The 17,756-nt window shown below is 51.3% G+C and overlaps 1 protein-coding gene across 6 annotated transcripts in view; it reads right to left on the reverse strand.

Moving 5' to 3' along the window:
• The window catches only part of RREB1 (ras responsive element binding protein 1), a 160,500-nt gene that overhangs the window by 107,410 nt on the left and 35,334 nt on the right, over window positions 1-17,756 (reverse strand). For 2 of the 6 annotated variants that reach the window (XM_069564005.1, XM_069564000.1), the window contains exon 1: window positions 10,117-10,520. The exons of 2 other annotated variants lie outside the window; for them this stretch is intronic. The gene's annotated coding sequence lies outside the window, so the exon portion shown is untranslated. Of the gene's footprint in view, window positions 1-10,116; window positions 10,521-10,879; window positions 11,133-11,179; window positions 11,255-17,756 lie in introns of those variants that run through there. 2 more of the 6 variants (XM_069564002.1, XM_069564001.1) reach the window with 2 other exon arrangements.

Raw genomic sequence — 17,756 nt, forward strand, 5'->3', positions numbered from 1 at the left:
TTCCTCTCGGCATCCTCCATCCCGTCAACACATCCCACGCCCCGGTCCAGTGTCTTTCCATGTCTGCGAAGCTAGCCACTGCCTCTTTCTCACACTAGTAATATCCTTGGTGCTTATCACAGCTGTCGCATTGCTGAAATTCAAATTTGTTGAATAAATAAAGATCTATGAGTTTAAAAAACAAAAAAAGCACTACGAGGTTTGCAAATTCAGGGGTGGAAAGTGCCTGTTTTCCAAAAGGAGGCTGAATGGGATACTGAATCCAACTCAATGCAGTATTTTAGGAAAACAGGATTGTAAAGCTTCACCAGGGGCTTCCCTGGCGGCTCCAATGGTGAAAGAGTTTGCCTGCCTGATAGCTCGGTTGGTAAAGAATCCGCCTGCAATGCAGGAGACCCCAGTTCAATTCCTGGGACGGGAAGATGTGCTGGAGAAGGGACAGGCTACCCACTCCAGTATTCTGACCTGGAGAACTCCATGGACTGTGTAGTCCATGGGGTCATAAACAGTCAGACATGACTGAGTGACTTTCACTAAGCAATGCAGGAGACCCTGGGTTGGGAAGATCCCCTAAAGAAGGGAATGGCTACTCACTCCAATATTCTTGCCTGGGGAATTCCATGGACAGAGGTAAGCTTTCAAACAACAAACAGTTTTCAGAAACTTTATTTTCATGACTTTAAAAACAAGTGTAACTTAGACTAAGGTGTGCGAGCTGAGCCTCCTTTAAATTATACTTGCTTCAAAATTTTAAGTGGAACAGTTTGATCCAACGTAGTTTTAACTGACCAAGTTGTGAAAACCTGTTTGAGATGCTCACTAGGCAGTTTTACGTAATTACCCTTGCAAACAATCAAAAGCCCTAAAGCCAAAGAGAAAATGGCTTAAAAAAAAAAAAAAACACCTTTTTTCACACGAGAGGAAAATATACACGTCTCCTTAGAAATAAGATGAAGCTGGACTAATATATTTGAATGTATCTGCCAGATCTGAGCCTAAACTCGTTATCGGGTGAGGACATTAAGGAATATTTAAGGGTAGCAATAATGTACTTTCAATCGACTAGGATTTTATCTTGTATAAAGGATAGTAAGATCTTCTAATGTAAAAAAAAAAACCAAAAACTTAATTCCTTATTTGAAAAGGAAACCTATCCACATAGTTACAAATATAAAGGTATAAAAGGATCCATAAAATGCCTCTCTCACCCTATCTTTGCGTTGTCTTCCATATTCCCCTATTTCTGAAGACCTCTTTTAGAAGAAAGCTAAGAAAAGATTTTGAGATGATTTTGTGTATTCGCAGTATTTGTGTTTTTTTTTAACAATAAAGTTTCAGCATAAAGGAATTTCCCATAGAATAGTGGAAATGATTCTTTCTATAAATATGATCTATAATCAACTTCTATCATGTAAGTATGAATGTATATTGTGTGCACACAGACTCAAATAAAGCAAGATCTGTACCCTGTAGGTTTCTGGTTTGGCATTTTGTGTTAAATCCAAGCAGTAATGGCAAAAAAGAAAAGTTAAATTATATACAGACCAACACTCCTATTAACTCATACCACTAATGAAACAAAAATCTAACTAAGCAGAGAAAATGGGCCCACACATTGGAGCTCTGAAATGATTCTGGTCTTTGATCTGTGTGCCCATCTCTCCTATTTAATATAAACTTCAAACCAAGAGCCATGAAAAGTGGTTATAATTAGTAAGGGCCCCAGTGTGACAGCTTTTAGAGCAATCAGGCATTAACAACGTTTTCTTTCTCTTTAATTCTGAGTAAATTAAGCTGAGCAAACTTTTATTTTAAAATTTCTGTAATTCAAAACACTTTCCCACCAGTGTGCACTTAGCACCCAATTTCTGGGAGACGGGTTTGCTGGAAAACTTTAGTTTCCTTCTCTTAATCTGTACCGATATTTAGGACTTAGCTTCTCAAATTATAGTGCTCTTTTCCAAAAATAACCTTCACCTCTTCAGAAAAACTCTGTTTTTTTGTATTTGAAAATGGATTAAACAATAATTACTGAATAAGCATCAACTACACAACCCCTGAGGCTTCCCAGATGGCTCAGTGGTAAAGAATCGCCTGCCAATGCAAGAGATGCGGGTTCAATCCCTGGGTCGGCAAGATCCCCTGGAAAAGGAAACGGCAACCCGCTCCAGTCTTCTTGCCTGGGAAATCCCAGGGACGAAGGAGCCCTGGCGGGCTACAGTCCATGGGGTCGAAAAAGAGTCGGACACGACTGAGTGACTAACAAACAACAACAAATGCAACCCTTGAGCCAGGTACAGAAGATGGAAAAATATGATTTGAAGTCACTGCCTATTCTCCAGATGGGGAAAACATGCCAACAGGTAAATTACAACAGACACACCGGCCAGATGGGGTAAGGGTTATTCTGATGGAGGACCTGATTCTCCATGCAAAAGGTGGTATTTAAGATGGGTCTTGAAAGAAGAGTGAAGAAATGTTCGCAAGGAGATGGGGGGGTGGGGACAGAGCCAAGTGAGTGATCCACGAAGAAGCAGAAGCTCCTGCACTGTGGCCGCCGCGTGGAGTGGGAGTGGGAAGGGCTGGAACTAGGAAGGCCGTCTGGGAACCGCCGACGAGGTCCTCGTGTGCCAAGTTGACGAGTTTGGATTTCTTCCTGCAGACAGCAGGGAGCCAAGAGATGTTTTTCGGCCGGCAAACCCCACGCATGGCTAGTGTCCACCAACCGGAGGGTGCACAAAGGTGCCAGGAAATTGACTTGGGAGGTGTCTGTGACCCGAGGAGAGCCTCGGTCAGGACAGCGGGGCAGCTGACCCTGGAGTTGGACAGCACAGGGGTGTCCAGGGGGGTCTGGCTGGGGTGGGAGAGACCCGAGTCAGGGACTGGCCTGGAAGGCTGGGCAGATGGTGAGTTTCAGTTCACCTTCCAGAAGTGGGGGGAGGGACTCTTCTCTCTGCAAGTTCCCTCTGATGCACCTGCAGGCGACCCTCAGCCTGGCAAAAGCTGTCAGTGGAGACAGGCAGTGGCAGTGGCTGGTTTACAGGGTGCGGGAGGGGGCGGCGGGGCACCAGACGCAAGGCTCTTACCACCCCAGGAGCCGCGTGGTAAAGGTGGCTTCCGGGCAGGTCACTGCCACCATTAGCCCAGGAGGGACCTTGACAGCCTGTCAGCAGGACGAGGATGTCAAGAAAGCTGCCTGCAGAATGTGCAACGCTTCTCTTAAGTAAGTGCCAGCCCAGATGGTTTTGGGGGCAACTGTCACTTCCCACCACAGGCCGCCCCGCCCTTTCGGGAATCGTCCCCCCTCTCTTCCTGCCTTCTTCTTGCTCCAAAACCTCCCCCCTACCCCTGCCTCTGAGCTGAGAGGTGGGGTAGACCAGGACAGGGGTCAGGCAAGTGGCACCTGTGGCTAAAGATGGCTCCCACCACTCTCCTTGGACATGCCTGGTCTGGGAAAACACAGTTTAGTGTTTGTATACCACATTTCTTCTTCCTTCAAACCAACCTCCTTTTGGGGTCTCTGAGGCCCGGAAGCCCCCAAAACATAAAACTCACCACCGTCTCTGCCCCCCTCGATCTGTCCCCAGCCCTCCCTGGGGTCAGCCAGGTGCCCGCTCCAGGGGAAACGTGTGGACAGAAGCCCCGCCCCCTCAACACTGCACTTTAACAAGGGTGGAAAGTTATGTAAGAATTTTGCAAAAACTTAAGAAAACTTAAATAAGCAAGACTACCAGGGTGAAAACATGAACTGTCAAGCAAGTAGGGGCTTGTTCAAACACTGAGGGAAAAGCAGTCAGGGGGGTGGGGGTGGTACCCTCCACACAACTGAGAACATGAGGGAGGGGGCGGATGACAGCACCGGAGTCAGTTTCCCAAACGAGCGAAGAAGCACCGCCTATCAGAGCACCTTCCCAGCACCTACGAATCTGGCTTGTTTTAGAAGCAGAAACGTTCTGGAACTTTTATTGACTAAAGGGGTTTTTAATATACAGAACGGCACTGAAATGTCCTGCCCAACCCCCAATCTCCTGTGAAATCCTGGACTTGCCAACACAGCACCTTATAGTCCTGGAGGGAGACCTTACCCGCTCCATGGAATTCCAGATCCCCAAATACGCCACGTGCCCCACAGCGAGAACACCAGGCTGCCTGCACACGGCACACGGGCCTGGACCTTTAAAGCAGGCTTTCTCACCCTCCACCTACTGACATTTGGGGCTGGATGAGCCTTTGTTGCAGGGCTTCCCAGTGCATTGTGGGAAGAGCAGCAGTATCCTTGGCCTGGACCCACTGAAGGCTGGTGCATCCCCTCCCCTAGCAAGGCAATCAGGGTCTCCAGACAGTTGCCAGGCACCCCCTGCGCCAGGGCGGTGGGGAGAACCACCAAGCTGAGAGCCACTGCTCTAAAGAGTGCACCCAAAGCTTACCACCTGCCTGTCCCTTAAAATTCATCCCTGAGTGATGGCTCAGCAGGTAAAGAATCCATCTGCACTGCAGGAGACACGGGTTCCATCCCCGGGTCAGGAAGATCCCGGAGAGAAGCAAAAGGCAACCAACTCCAGTATTCTTGCCTGGAAGATCCCATGGACAGAGGAACCTGGCGGGCTACAATCCATGGGGTCACAAAGGTCAGACACTACTGAGCAACTAAGCACACAAGTAAACTTCACGGAGAATAATGTGCTGGCCTGTTTGTCTCTGGGCACTCGAAGCAAACATAAACTCTGCCCGAGTACTGGAGCTGTGCACAATTCTGGAAAGGAAATCCAGAGTGGATACCCACAAAGCTTCCTGAGCTCAAAATACACTACTTTCTTCCATATATAGATTTTGACTTTCTGAGACATTTATTTTATCCTTACAATGATCTCACGAGGTAGAAAACCTACGGGAAAAAAATGTCTATAATCATGTTCATCAAGAAAAATGCTGCCAAAGGCTAGAAAAGTTTCTTTTTTTAATTGCCTTACATCTTCGCATTCAATTATTGTCAAAGGATCTGGTCTCATTTAAAAAGCACACACACACAGATAAACAGGCCCTGTATATTTGATGCTCTGTCTTCTGAGGCCAAGCTGACTTGAAAAAGCAGGTGTTGTTTGGAGTGAGGCTGGAGCTGGGAGTTCTGGGTCCTGGGCTTGATTTATTACCAGCCACAGGGTGGAGGCTGGCACAGCTGGAAAATGGGTTAATACACCCACCCAGCCCTCACACTGTGCCGCTCCCGCTCTGAGGATAAAATTCAAATCTTTGTTCAAGGCCTCCACAAAAGCAGGGTTAAGTTCACTTTGTCCAGGGTCCGCCCTAACGAAAAATGAAATGTCCCAAGTAACGAAACCACTAACAGCCTCCAACATTCTTAGGACCGTCTTACCAGCAGCTTCTGAAAGAGGCGGGAGAAGAGATGAGATATCAAACCAGCCAGGGGAAAAAACAAATAGAGCCATTTAAAAGCTTTATCTAATTACCCCCACTGAGACCTTTTCTCTGCCTGTCTGGCCGGCTGACAAAGAATGTGGGGCTTTTGCCTGGGCTTTCTCACCCCCATCAGGACCACCCGCCCTCAGCGAGTCTGAAAGGCCTCAGGTGAATCCCGCCGGACCGCCCGTACCCAGACTCAGGGACTTCACAGAGGCTTTCAAATTCTATTAGCACTGCTTGCTTGAATCACACTGAACAAACAGTCTCCACCCTCTCCCACTTCTTTTGTCTAAGCACCTATTCACTGGCAGCCACCTTTATTGATGGGCAGACTGGCTCACCTGTACCCAGAGTACCATCCGAAACAAGATGCACCAGTTGCTGCAAGGGACAGCTCCCTGCGCCCTCCTCCGGGGCGTCCCTCCCGTCCCCACCCCCGCCCCCAGTCTCCACCAACCACTGCCAGCTACTCTCAGCTGCCCTTCCTACAACACCCAGGGAAGGTGAGTAGGGAAACAGAGACCAGCACAGCAGGTGACTCCGTCCCAGAGGACAGCTAACAGAAAAGGAAAAAGCCCATCACCCTCCCGCCCCATCTTCCTCACTCTTCCACTTCGGTCATCAAGACAACCCCGCAGATGGCTTTCCTCTCTGTATTCTGCCTTCCTTGGGTGCAGGGGAAATTAAAAATAAGTGATGCATTTCAGAAGGCACAGTGTATGCCTCCGTCTTGTTTCAGAGGGTACACCTTTTCCCTCTGGTTTACAGGTAGGCAGCCCAGGGTGCGGAGATCACAGGCTGACCCTTGCTTTTTGAAGATAGCCATGGGTATTTCTACTCAGAATCCACTTTCTAAGTCTAAAAGACAGAAAGAAAACTCACTAACCTTGCCCCTCCCAAGAAAACCCATCTAATTTCTTCATTGTATTTGGATATAAAAAACATTACTCAACTTTGCCTGTTTGGCAGGTCAGATGCACACAAGTAACCTTGAGACAGGGAAATTTCTGAGCTGCAGTAAGCTTGCTTTTCAGCCAAGAGATGGTTACCAATCATGGCTTTGGTTAGACTACAACCCTTTTTCTTCTCACTGAAAAACTCCAAAATCCTTCAAGTGTTGCTTTTGAACACTTGGTCCCAAAGATACTCTACATCTAATGGAATTATTTTCAAAAAGGGGTTGAAATGAACTGAGATGGGGAGGTGGACTGAAAAGGAGGCGCTCTATCAAAACTTAACCTGACAGCAGAAAAGGGGAAGAAGACCACCGTCCTGGGTCAGGAGAGGCTCTACTGCCTGCGCCCTGCTGACTGTCTACTGCATTTCGAGCTTCCAAACACAAACCTGTTTAGTAAAGAGCACAATAAGACATCACTTCACAGATTAGGCATGTTTTCCAAACTAAGCCATCTGTTATTAATAAATGAAATAAGGTGATGTTACACACACCTTTCCTAGGGAAGCGTGGATTTAATCTGAACACACAGGTTAACAGGCAAGACGTTCACCCAGACAAGCTGCCATCTGACACCAGGTCTGGTCAGAGCATGAACTTCAATAAAAAGACACTTACAAGAGAGAGATTATTTAAATATGATAACAAAAACAAAACAAACTTAACATCCTACTTTCCTAGGCCAAAGGACATGAAAGATTCAGAAATTAATTAAATCTAGTTAAATAATGTAAAACAGGGGAGGACTCCCTTTCAAAAATGCTTCGGTTAATTTTAGCATCCTTCTGTTTAGCTGCTTAGCAACCCTTATCCTATGACCTTTTAAGCACCACCTACTTTTCAGAAGGATAATGAATAGAAACATCAAAAGGATTCACTTCTGACTACTTCGAGTGAGCACTTTTAATCAATTTTCGGCAGGAGTTAAGTTTATATTAATTATGCCATACAAAACCCCACAAAGGGTAGACTTTTTTCTTAATTTCATTAACCAGGAAATATCCTTCACTGAAGGTAATGAATGATGGTAACAACTGAGCATAACACAACCAGCAAAGATTTCCAAACTGATTTTAGGAAGTAGACTAGCACAGCAGTTCAAAATTGGGTAAAAATGCAAACCACATAATGGCAACTGGATAGGGCCCTGCACACAGCAAGGAATCCATCCACAACTGCTGACGGGACGATGCAGACTGGCTCAGTAGCCTTATTTTCCTCCTTCAATATTCTGCCCTTATGTTGGATACAGAATGTGTCCTACAAATGAGACCTTGGGAGCCTGCCTGAAGACGTCTAAAATAAAAGACCCTTCCATCAAAGGGTCACTTGTGAGATGATGCAGACAGTCAGGAATGGATGCCCCACCTGTGCCAGCTGAGTCAGACTCATCTTCCCATCACACAACAAACGCCTGTCTGCCATAAGGGCCCAGGCTCTGAACTGCTGATGAGAAACAGAGTGATATTCAGAAAAACCCAGAGAATGATATGCCATGTAACAGAAAAGGCCAGCAGCATTTTCTTAAGAGTATCACGTAACCAGCAAATCCTCTTTAAAAACAAAACATCCTAAAATACAACCTGTTTGGCAGTATTTTTTAGAATAATAAAACAGTGCAAGTTCATTAACAACCTAAAATGAAGCACAAGGTAAACAAATAGCAAATCAAAGGGCTCTCCCTTTCTTTTGTAAAGGGGGGTGGGGTGGGAAGGAAGGTGTTTTTTCACACATTTAAAACTTGATAAAAGCCATTCAAATGTTGAATTCATCAGTGTAACCAAAGCCCAAAACACATCAAAGCAAGATCCATGAAAGGATACCCAGAAGTTTCCTCCAAGGGGCAAAGGTAAAAGATGGGGGGGGGGGGGGAATAACTAAAATTAGTGACTCACCTTTGCATAAATTACTTGAAGAATAATTTGTGTGACTGTGTGATTCTCGAAGGAAGAAAAGAACTACACGTTTAAAACAAGAAAGCGAGAGGGAAAAATTTTTTCAGTCAAGGCTTCAGCCTCTAACAAGACTTCCGGGTTACATTAGGACTTAGAACCATACCTGCCTTCTCCAGAAGGCACCAACCCTAGAGGATGCTTTTAAGGGCCGTGGGGAAAAACAAAACAAAAACCATCCTTTTCTTTGCAGTTCCCTTTTCTCTGCTTTCCACATCAATTAAATTCGAACACACTCGCGCGCAGGCACACACCACCGCATATCTAGAAGAAAACTACCCGGGAAACATGGGATGCACATTAACGACTCGGCAGCCTTCGCAGAAATCACCTCCAGTCCCTTCTTCAAGACAGAAACACCTCGCTATTTCCAGCATCTCTATCCAACAGGCAAACTCCATTTCCACGGGCTTTTAAATCTTAACTCTAAAACAAGCGTGGGGTGAATGTTTCTGCTGCTGAAAACCCTCAGACAGGTTTTTCAGCATACCCCAGAGTTGTGCTTTTTTTTTTTTTAATTCGCCTTTCCATCTCTCCACCACCACCACCCCCAAAGAAGAAGCCGAAAAAACTCCAAAGTGGCCCGAATGTGTGCTGCTGCTGGCTCTGAAGCCGTGTAGAATTTCGTAATGGAATGTGAACTGCTCGTCCAGATCTGGGCTCACGTTCTATCTTCTAACCAGTAAGGAGCCAGGCAGGGCAAATGTGCTGAGCAAGGAGAAATACTTTTCTCCTCTTTTATAACCCATCACGGATGCACCGCGGACGCGGGACGCGAGTTGCACGCGGCGCCTGTCAACCGGTCGGTCCCGCGCCCGGGAGGTGGGGGGAGTTCTCTGCTGCCCCCCACCCACACATCGCCCTCCCCCCCGACCCCCGGCCCATCCGAAAAGCAAAGTGGCCCCGCCGAGGAGTGGACTGGACCAGCGCGCCCCGCACTCACGCGCCTCCCCTGACCCGGTGGGCGGCGGGGAGCGAGCCCTCACATCCTCGACGCGACCCTCGGCCGGGTCCAGAGAACGCGCCGCTCCCAGGGAGGGGGCCGGCGACGGGAAGGACCTCCCCTGCTCCTTAGCAACCATTAAGGTCGCAGTTTCCTAAGAGACCGCGAGCGGGGAGGTGGGGGCGGGTGGGCGCGGGGGGCCGGGCCGAGGAGGAGGGGGGAGCGCGGGGGGCGCACTGGGTCCCCCAGCCCCTGGACGCCAGCCCCTTCCCCCACCCCCCATCCCGGCCTTGCTGGACGCTGCGGGGCTGGGATGGGAGGAGGCAGGGAAGCCCCACAACTCGGCAAAAAAAAAAAAAAAAAAATTGGTCCAGCGGGCGGCGGACAAAAGTTTCCGAGCGCGCTCCACAGCTGGGCGGCGAAGCGGGCCCCGGCGGCCCCGCCTCGGATGCTCCCGGCCTCCTTCCTGTGCTCGTGACGGCGCCGGGCGCCGAGGTCTTCCCCCCCCCCGCCCCCCCCCGCGATGCAGGCTCCGCTCCACACCGATGGCTCCCACGAAAACACGTACACCGCCAGCGGAAAGGCCAGAGAACAATACGCACGGACGCGCCCCCCCGCCCCTCGCGCGGTCACCCGGGGCGCGATGGTCGGCGTGACTAGCAGCCACGAGCCGGGAGCGGCGAAGGCGCAGGGCCCCTCCGGGGCCGGCGCCGTCCGCCGGAGACGATCAAAGTCCGCAGCGCAGGGCGCGGCGGATGCTTCCCATCGCGCGGTATCCCCCCACCCCCGGCGAGCACCCCCCCCTCTCGAGCGTGGCACCCCCCGAGCATGGCACCCCCGGATACCTGGCGGCGGCGGCGGGCGGGCGGGCGCCGTCATCTCCGCGCTCCTCTCGGCCCGAGAGGGACTCGAAAGTATGTAGGAGAAGAGTTTCCCCTCCCACATGGAGGGGGGGGGAGGGATGTCGGGGGAGAGAGAGAGAGAGAGAGAGAGAGAGAGAGAGAGGGCGGAAGATGGAGAACTGCGCTGGGAAGATGTCTCTGGGCGGCCAGGCGCGCACCCTCCGAGTCCCCCCGGCGGGGCTCGGTTAAAAATAAATGCGGCGGCGGGCGCGGCGGCGCGGGTCGGGCCGGATTCCTGCGCTCGGACGGCTAATATGGATGCGCATCAGGTCCCCCGGCGGCGGGGCGCTGCGGCCGGCGGCTCGCGCTGGGAGCTGGTTGGCAGAGCCGGCGGCTCGGGAAGGGGAAAGGGAGCGGAGGAAGGGGAGGAGGAGGGAGGAGGAGGGAGGAGGGGGGAGGACGCGGGGAGGAGGAGCGGCCCGGCGCGCAGCAGCCCGAGGGGCGAGGGCTGCCCGGCTCATCCCACGCCGGCCCCCCGAGCGCACGCAGCGCCGCGGCCGTGGGGTGCGGTGGGGGGTGGCTCCCGGGTCCTCGCGGCCCCCGGGGGAGACGCGGAGTTCGAAAAGTGCGGCGCGCCCTACGCAGACCTCACCCTCCCCACATCCCCAAAAGTTCTTCGGAAAGGTCGCCGCTCCCGGCTCAGCCCCGGACATCTCGCGGCCGCCCGAGGGACCGCGAGCCAGAACGCCCGGGGGCGCGTACTCACGGCCGGGCCAGGGCGCTGGGGGCTCCCGGGCGAGGACGCCGAGGGGACTGGTGGGCTGCGGGAAGGGATCGAGCAGAGATGCAAACTTGTTCCGGAAAAGGAATCAAAATGGCGTTTCTGGATGTGCAAAGTTCATCAACTCCGCAGTCGCTTCCCCCCCACCTCCGCTTCGCCCCGCGGGGAGGGAGGTGGGCGAGGAGCTGGCGACCCCGGCGCCCCGGCCGCCGTCCCGGCCCCCGCCCCGGCCCCCCGCCCCGCTTGCCCGCCTGCACGCTCGGAGCCCCGCTCTCCCCCTCTCACCCTGATAAGTAGACACATCACGTGTTGCTCCTGCGCGTCTCCTGGGGACGTGTTACTGAGCGGCGGCGGCGGCGGCGGCGGCGGCGGCGGCGGCGGCGGTCGGGCCGGGGGGCGGGTGGGGGGGAGACCGCGGGCCCCGCCGCAGCCCCCCGCCCCGATCTTAGCGGGGTGGCTGCAGTCTCCATCCCCGGGATGGAGGGACGCTGCAGTCCCCCACCCCACCCCCACCGCAGCTCCAGGTTGGCCCCCACGCCCTCCACGGGCGCCGCCGGGGACCCAGGGGGAGGAGGACTTGGGCCGCCCCCCACCCCGGGGAAGGGTCTCGGCGGCGGCGGCCGCGCTTGGGCTAGGGGGCGGGGGGTACTGCGGGCCCCGCCGCAGCCCCCCGCCCCGATTTTAGCGGGCTGACTGCAGTCTCCATCCCCGGGATGGCGGGACACTGCAGACCCCCGCCCCACTCCACCGCAGCCCCAGGTTGGCCCCCACGCCCTCCGCGGGCGCCCCCGGGGGCCCAGCGGGAGAAGGGCTCGGGCCGCCCCCCATCCCCCGGGGAAGGGTCTCGGCGGCGGCGGCCGAGCGCGATGCGACCTGCGCGGCGCTCTTTGCCGGCCGTCCACCTTCATGGACCACCGCACGCCCCCCTTCCCCAGTCCAGCCCCTCACTGCGGGCGACTCCCCGCCCCCGGCTCTCCATCGCTTCACTCGGTGGTTTGTTAAACTATTTTAACGGAGGAGGGGAAGAGGCAGCGACGCCTGGGAGGCGCGAGAGGGGCACTTCGGAGGCCGCGAGGGGGGTGCCGCGGTGTGGGGCGTCCCCTGACCCGACACCGCCCCTCTTGGTCTCAGAGGCAGATGCGGGAGCCGAGCCCCACCCGCACCGTTCCCTCCCCACGCGGTCCTCCCTGTGCATCCAGGTGGGACAGGCAGACGACGGGGCGGGAGATGAAGGAACTGGCGCTTCACCCCGCCCCCAACTCCGGGCTGTTTCTCTCGCAGGGCCCAGTACTTCTTGCTCTGGGACTGCCGCCCCAGCACCGCGTTCTCCATCAGCGCTGCCTCGGCCTCTGTCGCCTTCCCTTCTCCGCGCTCCACAACTGATGCTTCGGCGGCGGGGGGCTGCCTTGCCCCCAAGGGGCGGCCCCCCTGGGTCCCCACCCCGCGATGGCACGGCTGATGCTGTGTCATCCTTGTCGCCCTCCGAGGCATCAGGGAAGCCACATGCAATATCTCTTTCTCTCAGAGGGCTCCTGTTTCAGCTCTGAAAAGCTGGGGCCCTCCTCTGAGCCGCTCGCCATCTCCAGGGCTCCAGCCACCAGCTTCGCCCTGGCTGCGGCGGCCCAAGTTATCACCCAAGCCCAGAGAAACCAGGCCTGGGCTGCGCTTCCTCCATAAAGTGGCTGACATGTTTCCACCTGTTAATACTTTTCCTACCGAGCTTCTGAAAGGGGCCTGTTGTCAGCCTTTGGAAACATCTTCAGAAAGATAAGGGTGATGGTGGTTGTAAAAAACAAACACTGCACACCCCCCAAATTCTAAAGATGACGGGGGGCCTCTCAACTGGGGGCTGAGAACGCTTCTGTAGAGTCTCCCATGTGAGGTTTGTTAGGCAAGATGATGTTATACAGACAGAAAGCTGGCTACTATCTACTGACTATGACCTTCGACCCTGTTCCACGCCAGTTCCTCTGAATACACTTGCTCACCATCCAAAGTTGTAAGCCCAGTCCCAGGCCTTTAACTGGTGGCCTTCAGTGGATCTCTGGTTTTCAGGACAGCAGACAGAAGTGTCGACCCAGGGATGGATTAAATGGATGGGTTCTGGCCAAGACAGAACTCTCTAGAACCAAGCAAAAGCAGTTGCACCATTACCTCTGACTTGAGATAATCAGCTGCCCAAGAGGGAACTGATTCAGCTGGCTGTTTCTCTGATGTCCAGAGTCATCAAAATTAAGTTTTCAGAACCTGTTACATTTCCCAGGGTCTGCTGTTGACAGAGGAAAACTCAACCCAGAGAAACTTTAGTAATGGCATTTTTCTAAGCCTCCTCTCCAGCCTCACCGCATGCCCCCAGTTAGATGTTGCCTTTCCTGGTCTCCCCACTCAGTGGTACGTTTCTGAATAGGAATCATATCAAAACTGGAATTTTGCTTGTAATTTAGCTTATTCTGTAAAATACATTCAAACCTGCAAAGCTACATGAATTTTTAGGACAGATCACCTCGATAGCATCACCGCGGTAATACTGGCAACCTATTTAGTTGAGAAAACAGCCTATAAGCAACTTTTGAAATGATGATGAGCTGTGCATTCATCTTTTCTAGCTAATTTATAAACTTGGAAGTCAAATGAGCTGTCCAAAGGTCTGTTGGTTCATATTACCCATAAATATCCTTGATCCAACAAATATTTTTTGAACATCTAATAGGGAGAAAGAGTCATGCTAGCAAAACCACAATGACCCTGAGGAAGCCAAAACTGAAAAAGACCTATGTACCCCAGTGTTCACTGCAGCACTATTTACAATAGCTAGAGTATGGAAGCAACCTAGATGTCCGTCAACAGAAGAATGGATAAAGAAGCTGTGGTAGATATACACAAGGGACTATTACTCAGCCATAAAAAGGAACAAATTTGAGTCAGTTCTAATGAGGTGGATGAACCTAGAGCCTGTTATACAGAGTGAAGTAAATCAGAAAGATAAAGAAATATCGCATATATATGGAATCTAGGAAGATCGCACTGAGGAATTTATTTGCAACACAACAGTGGAGAAACAGACATAGAGAACAGACTTATGGACACCGGAGAGGGGAGGAGATGGTGAGATGTATGGAGAGAGTAAGATGGGAACTTACATTATCATATGTAAAATAACCAATGGGACTTTGCAGTATATCTCAGGGAACTCAAACAGGGGCTCTATCAACCCAGAGGGGTGGGATGGGGAGGGAGATGGGAGGCAGGTTCAAGAGGGAGGGGACATAATGTACACCTATGGCTGATTCATGTTAGGTTTGACAGAAAACACCAAAATTCAATAAAGCCATTATCCTTCCAAAAAAAAAAAGAAGAACCATGATGAGGCACCACTAGAATGGCTGTAAGAAATAAGGCAGATAATAACAAGTGCTGTCGGTGGGAAGATAGAATTCTCCTTACACACTGCTGGTGGAAATGTAAAACTCTATAGTCACTTTGAAAAGCAGCTTTTTGATGGGGAGTTCTCCTGGTGGTCCAGTGGTTAGGAATCCACCTTGTGATGCAAGGAACACAGGTTTGATCCCTGATTGGATGTCGAGGAACAACTAGGCCTGAAAGGCCCCAACTACTAAATCCAAACGCTCTATAGCCTGGGTGCCACACGTAGGGTACACCCCAACAAGAGATCCCACAGATGCAGCAAAGGTCCTGTGTACTGCAACTAAGATCTGATGCAACCAAATAAAAATACTTAAAAAAAAATAAATAAACAACTTGATGGTTCCTCAAAACATTAAGCATAGAGTTACATCTGACCCAGCCACTCCACTCTTACGCCATAAGAGATGAACATACATCCACACAAGAACTTGTTCACGAATGTTCATGGCAGCATTATCCATAGCAGCTAAAAAATAGAAACAACCCAAATATCCATCAGCTGGTGAGTGGATAAACAAAACGTGTTGCATGGAATATTATTCAGCCATAAAAAGGAGTGAAGTACACACTACAACACGGATCAATTCTGAAAACATACTAAATGGAATAAGAAACAGGAGGTCGCTCAGTCATTTCCGACTCTTCGAGACCCCATAGACTATACAGTCCATGGAATTCTCCAGGCCAGAATACTGAAGTGGGTAGTCATTCCCTTCTCCAGGGGACCTTCCCAACCCAGGGATCAAACCCAGGTCTCCCGCACTGCAGGTGGATTCTTTACCAGCTGAGCCACCAGGGAAGCCCAAAAATGAAATAAGGCAGACCCAAAAGGACAAAGACTGTTCTAATTCTGTTTATACAGTATGTCCAGAATAAGCAAATCTATGGAGACAGAAAGTAGATTAATAGTCCCTAGGGCTGAGGGTTTGGAGGGAATAGGGACTGACTGTAATGTGTACAGCATTTCTTTTTGGGGTGATAAAAATGTTCTAAAATTGATTGCAGTGATTGTTTACCAACTCTGAATACAGTAAAAGCACTGCACTGTTCACTTTAAATGGGTGAATTGCATACTATGTAAGTTATACCTCAACAAAGCTGATATATATCTATTTGTAGATAAACAGATATACACACACATACATGAAACTGCACTATGTTCTGTAGTGAAGTGATACAAAAATGGATAATTTATAATCCATAGCTTAAAAGAGTTTACAAGCTAATCTCTGCATCCATAAGAAATAATGATGAAATGCAAGCCAACATATAATAAGAACCATTAAACAGGTACAAAATTCAGAGGTTCTGAGAAAAGAGATCACTTCAAATAAGTCATTGGGGAAGGCTTCACAGAAAAGAAAGTAATGGGGGGGGGGGTTGAGCCATGGAGAATGGTTAGAAATTTCATAGATGGAGAGGGGGATTAGAAACAGCAGATGAAAGGCGTGGTGGCAGCAACTTATGGGCCCTCTTCAGAGACCAGGAAGGATTCCAGTGTGGCTGGATCATAACACTTAAAAAGCAGCAGAAGTGAGAGCAAAAGTCAATGGGCTGAGACTAGGGGACTTCCCTGGCAGTCCAGTGGCTAAGACTCCACACTCCCAATGCATCAGGCCCAGGTTTGATCCTTGGTCGGGGAACTAGATCCCATCTGCCACAACTAAGAGTCCCAGTGCCACAACTAAGGCCTGGGGCAGACAAATAAATAAATATATTTTTAAAAAGTCAACAGGCCAAGGCTAGCCCACAAAGAGCTCTGAACACTATCCATGGCAAACCTCAGGGATGTGGGCCTGAACTAGGGTGGGAAGCGGGGGAAGGAATGGAGAACAGATGGTTAGGAGTCACTTCAGAGGAAGGACCGGCAGAGAAGCAGCTGGTGTGGGGATGGGGGGTGAAGAAGTGAGGACTGAGACGATGCCTGGGTCCCAGCCGGGCGATGGAGAGAATGCATGTCTGATGAGAAGGGCAGAAGGGGAAGCTCGCTGGAGATGGAAGGCGACAGAGCAACTGAACTGGAAGTGGAAATAATGGAACCCACAGAGCTATGCCGTGGAAGAGAACCAAGAAGGAAAAGGATGTGGACATTGGAGAAGGGCTCTGGAATGAGGTGATGCAATCCGCTGAATCTCAGGAGACATGGAGGTGTCCCTCCTGCCAAGAGAGAGGAGCATGCAGGGTGCTCCAGGCAGAGGGAGCCATGAGCAGGAGGCACAAAGGCATGCGTGTGTCCTAAGTTGCTGAGTCGTGTCCGACTCTTTGCGACCCTGTGGACTGTAGCCCGCCAGGCTCCTCTGTCCATGGGATTCTCCAGGCAAGAATACTGGAGTGGGTTGCCATGCCCTCCTCCAAGGGATCTTCCCCACCCAGGGATCAAACCTGCGTTTCTTAAGTCTCCTGAATAAGCAGGTGGGTTCGTTACCACTAGCGCCACCTGGGAAGCCCATGCACAAGGGCACAAAGGCCTAAAACAAAGTCAGTTTCCTGAACTGCAAACCCCTGACTCTGGCTGGAGCAGAGTGGACGGGGCGAGGCAGCCTGAGATGGAGCTGGAGGAATCGCTCATGGGCTGGACAGCCGAGAGACCCGTGCACCCCTTGTGGCTGACCTGCACTCTGTCCCGAGCTGAGGCCCTGAAAGAGCTTGAGGAGGTAGACAGAGCCTCCCTCATGGGACCGTGGAGAAAGGTCTGGAACCCTTGGGATGGGAAGACTAGCTGGGAATTAACAGAAGAGCCTACCTAAGAAATGATAGGGACTCCATCAGTTGCTGGCTGTAGAGGTAGAGAAGAATGGATTAGTTTGAGACATAATTAGGACACAGATGCAGTAGAATTTGTCCAGTTTGATTTGGAAGAGAAGGAAAAAAGTCCCTCTGCAGCACTGACCGTGGGGCGTGACATCAAATGAAGGGAAACCACTCGAGCATCTGTAGAGTGACACAAGACAGCTCAGGGGTTAAGGTAAAAAGAGAGGGACAGGGAATTCCTGGTGGTCCACTGGCTAAGACTCCATGCTCCCAATGCAGGGGGCCTAGGTTCCATCCCTGGTCAAGGAACTAGATTGCACTTCCCGAAACTAAAGATCCTGCATGCCACGATGAAGTTCAAAGATCCCATGGGCTGCAAGTAAGACCTGGTGCAGCCCAATCAATCTATATATATATATATATTTTTTTAAGCAGGAGGGGTATTTCCCTGGTGGTCCAGTGATAAAGAATCTGCCTGCCAATGCAGGGGACACAGGTTCAACCCCTGGTCGGGAAAGATTCCACATGTTGTGGGTCAACTTAGGCCCACACATCACAACTGCTGAAGCCTGAGCACCTGAGAGCCTGAGGTCCGCCAAGAGAAGCCACTGCAACGAGAAGCTGGCGCACCCCAACTCCACGGTAGCTTCCTGCTCCCCATAACCAGAGAAAGCCTGTGTGGCAA

This window comes from Ovis canadensis, chromosome 20, assembly GCF_042477335.2.
Source record: "Ovis canadensis isolate MfBH-ARS-UI-01 breed Bighorn chromosome 20, ARS-UI_OviCan_v2, whole genome shotgun sequence".
Lineage (NCBI taxonomy): Eukaryota > Metazoa > Chordata > Mammalia > Artiodactyla > Bovidae > Ovis > Ovis canadensis.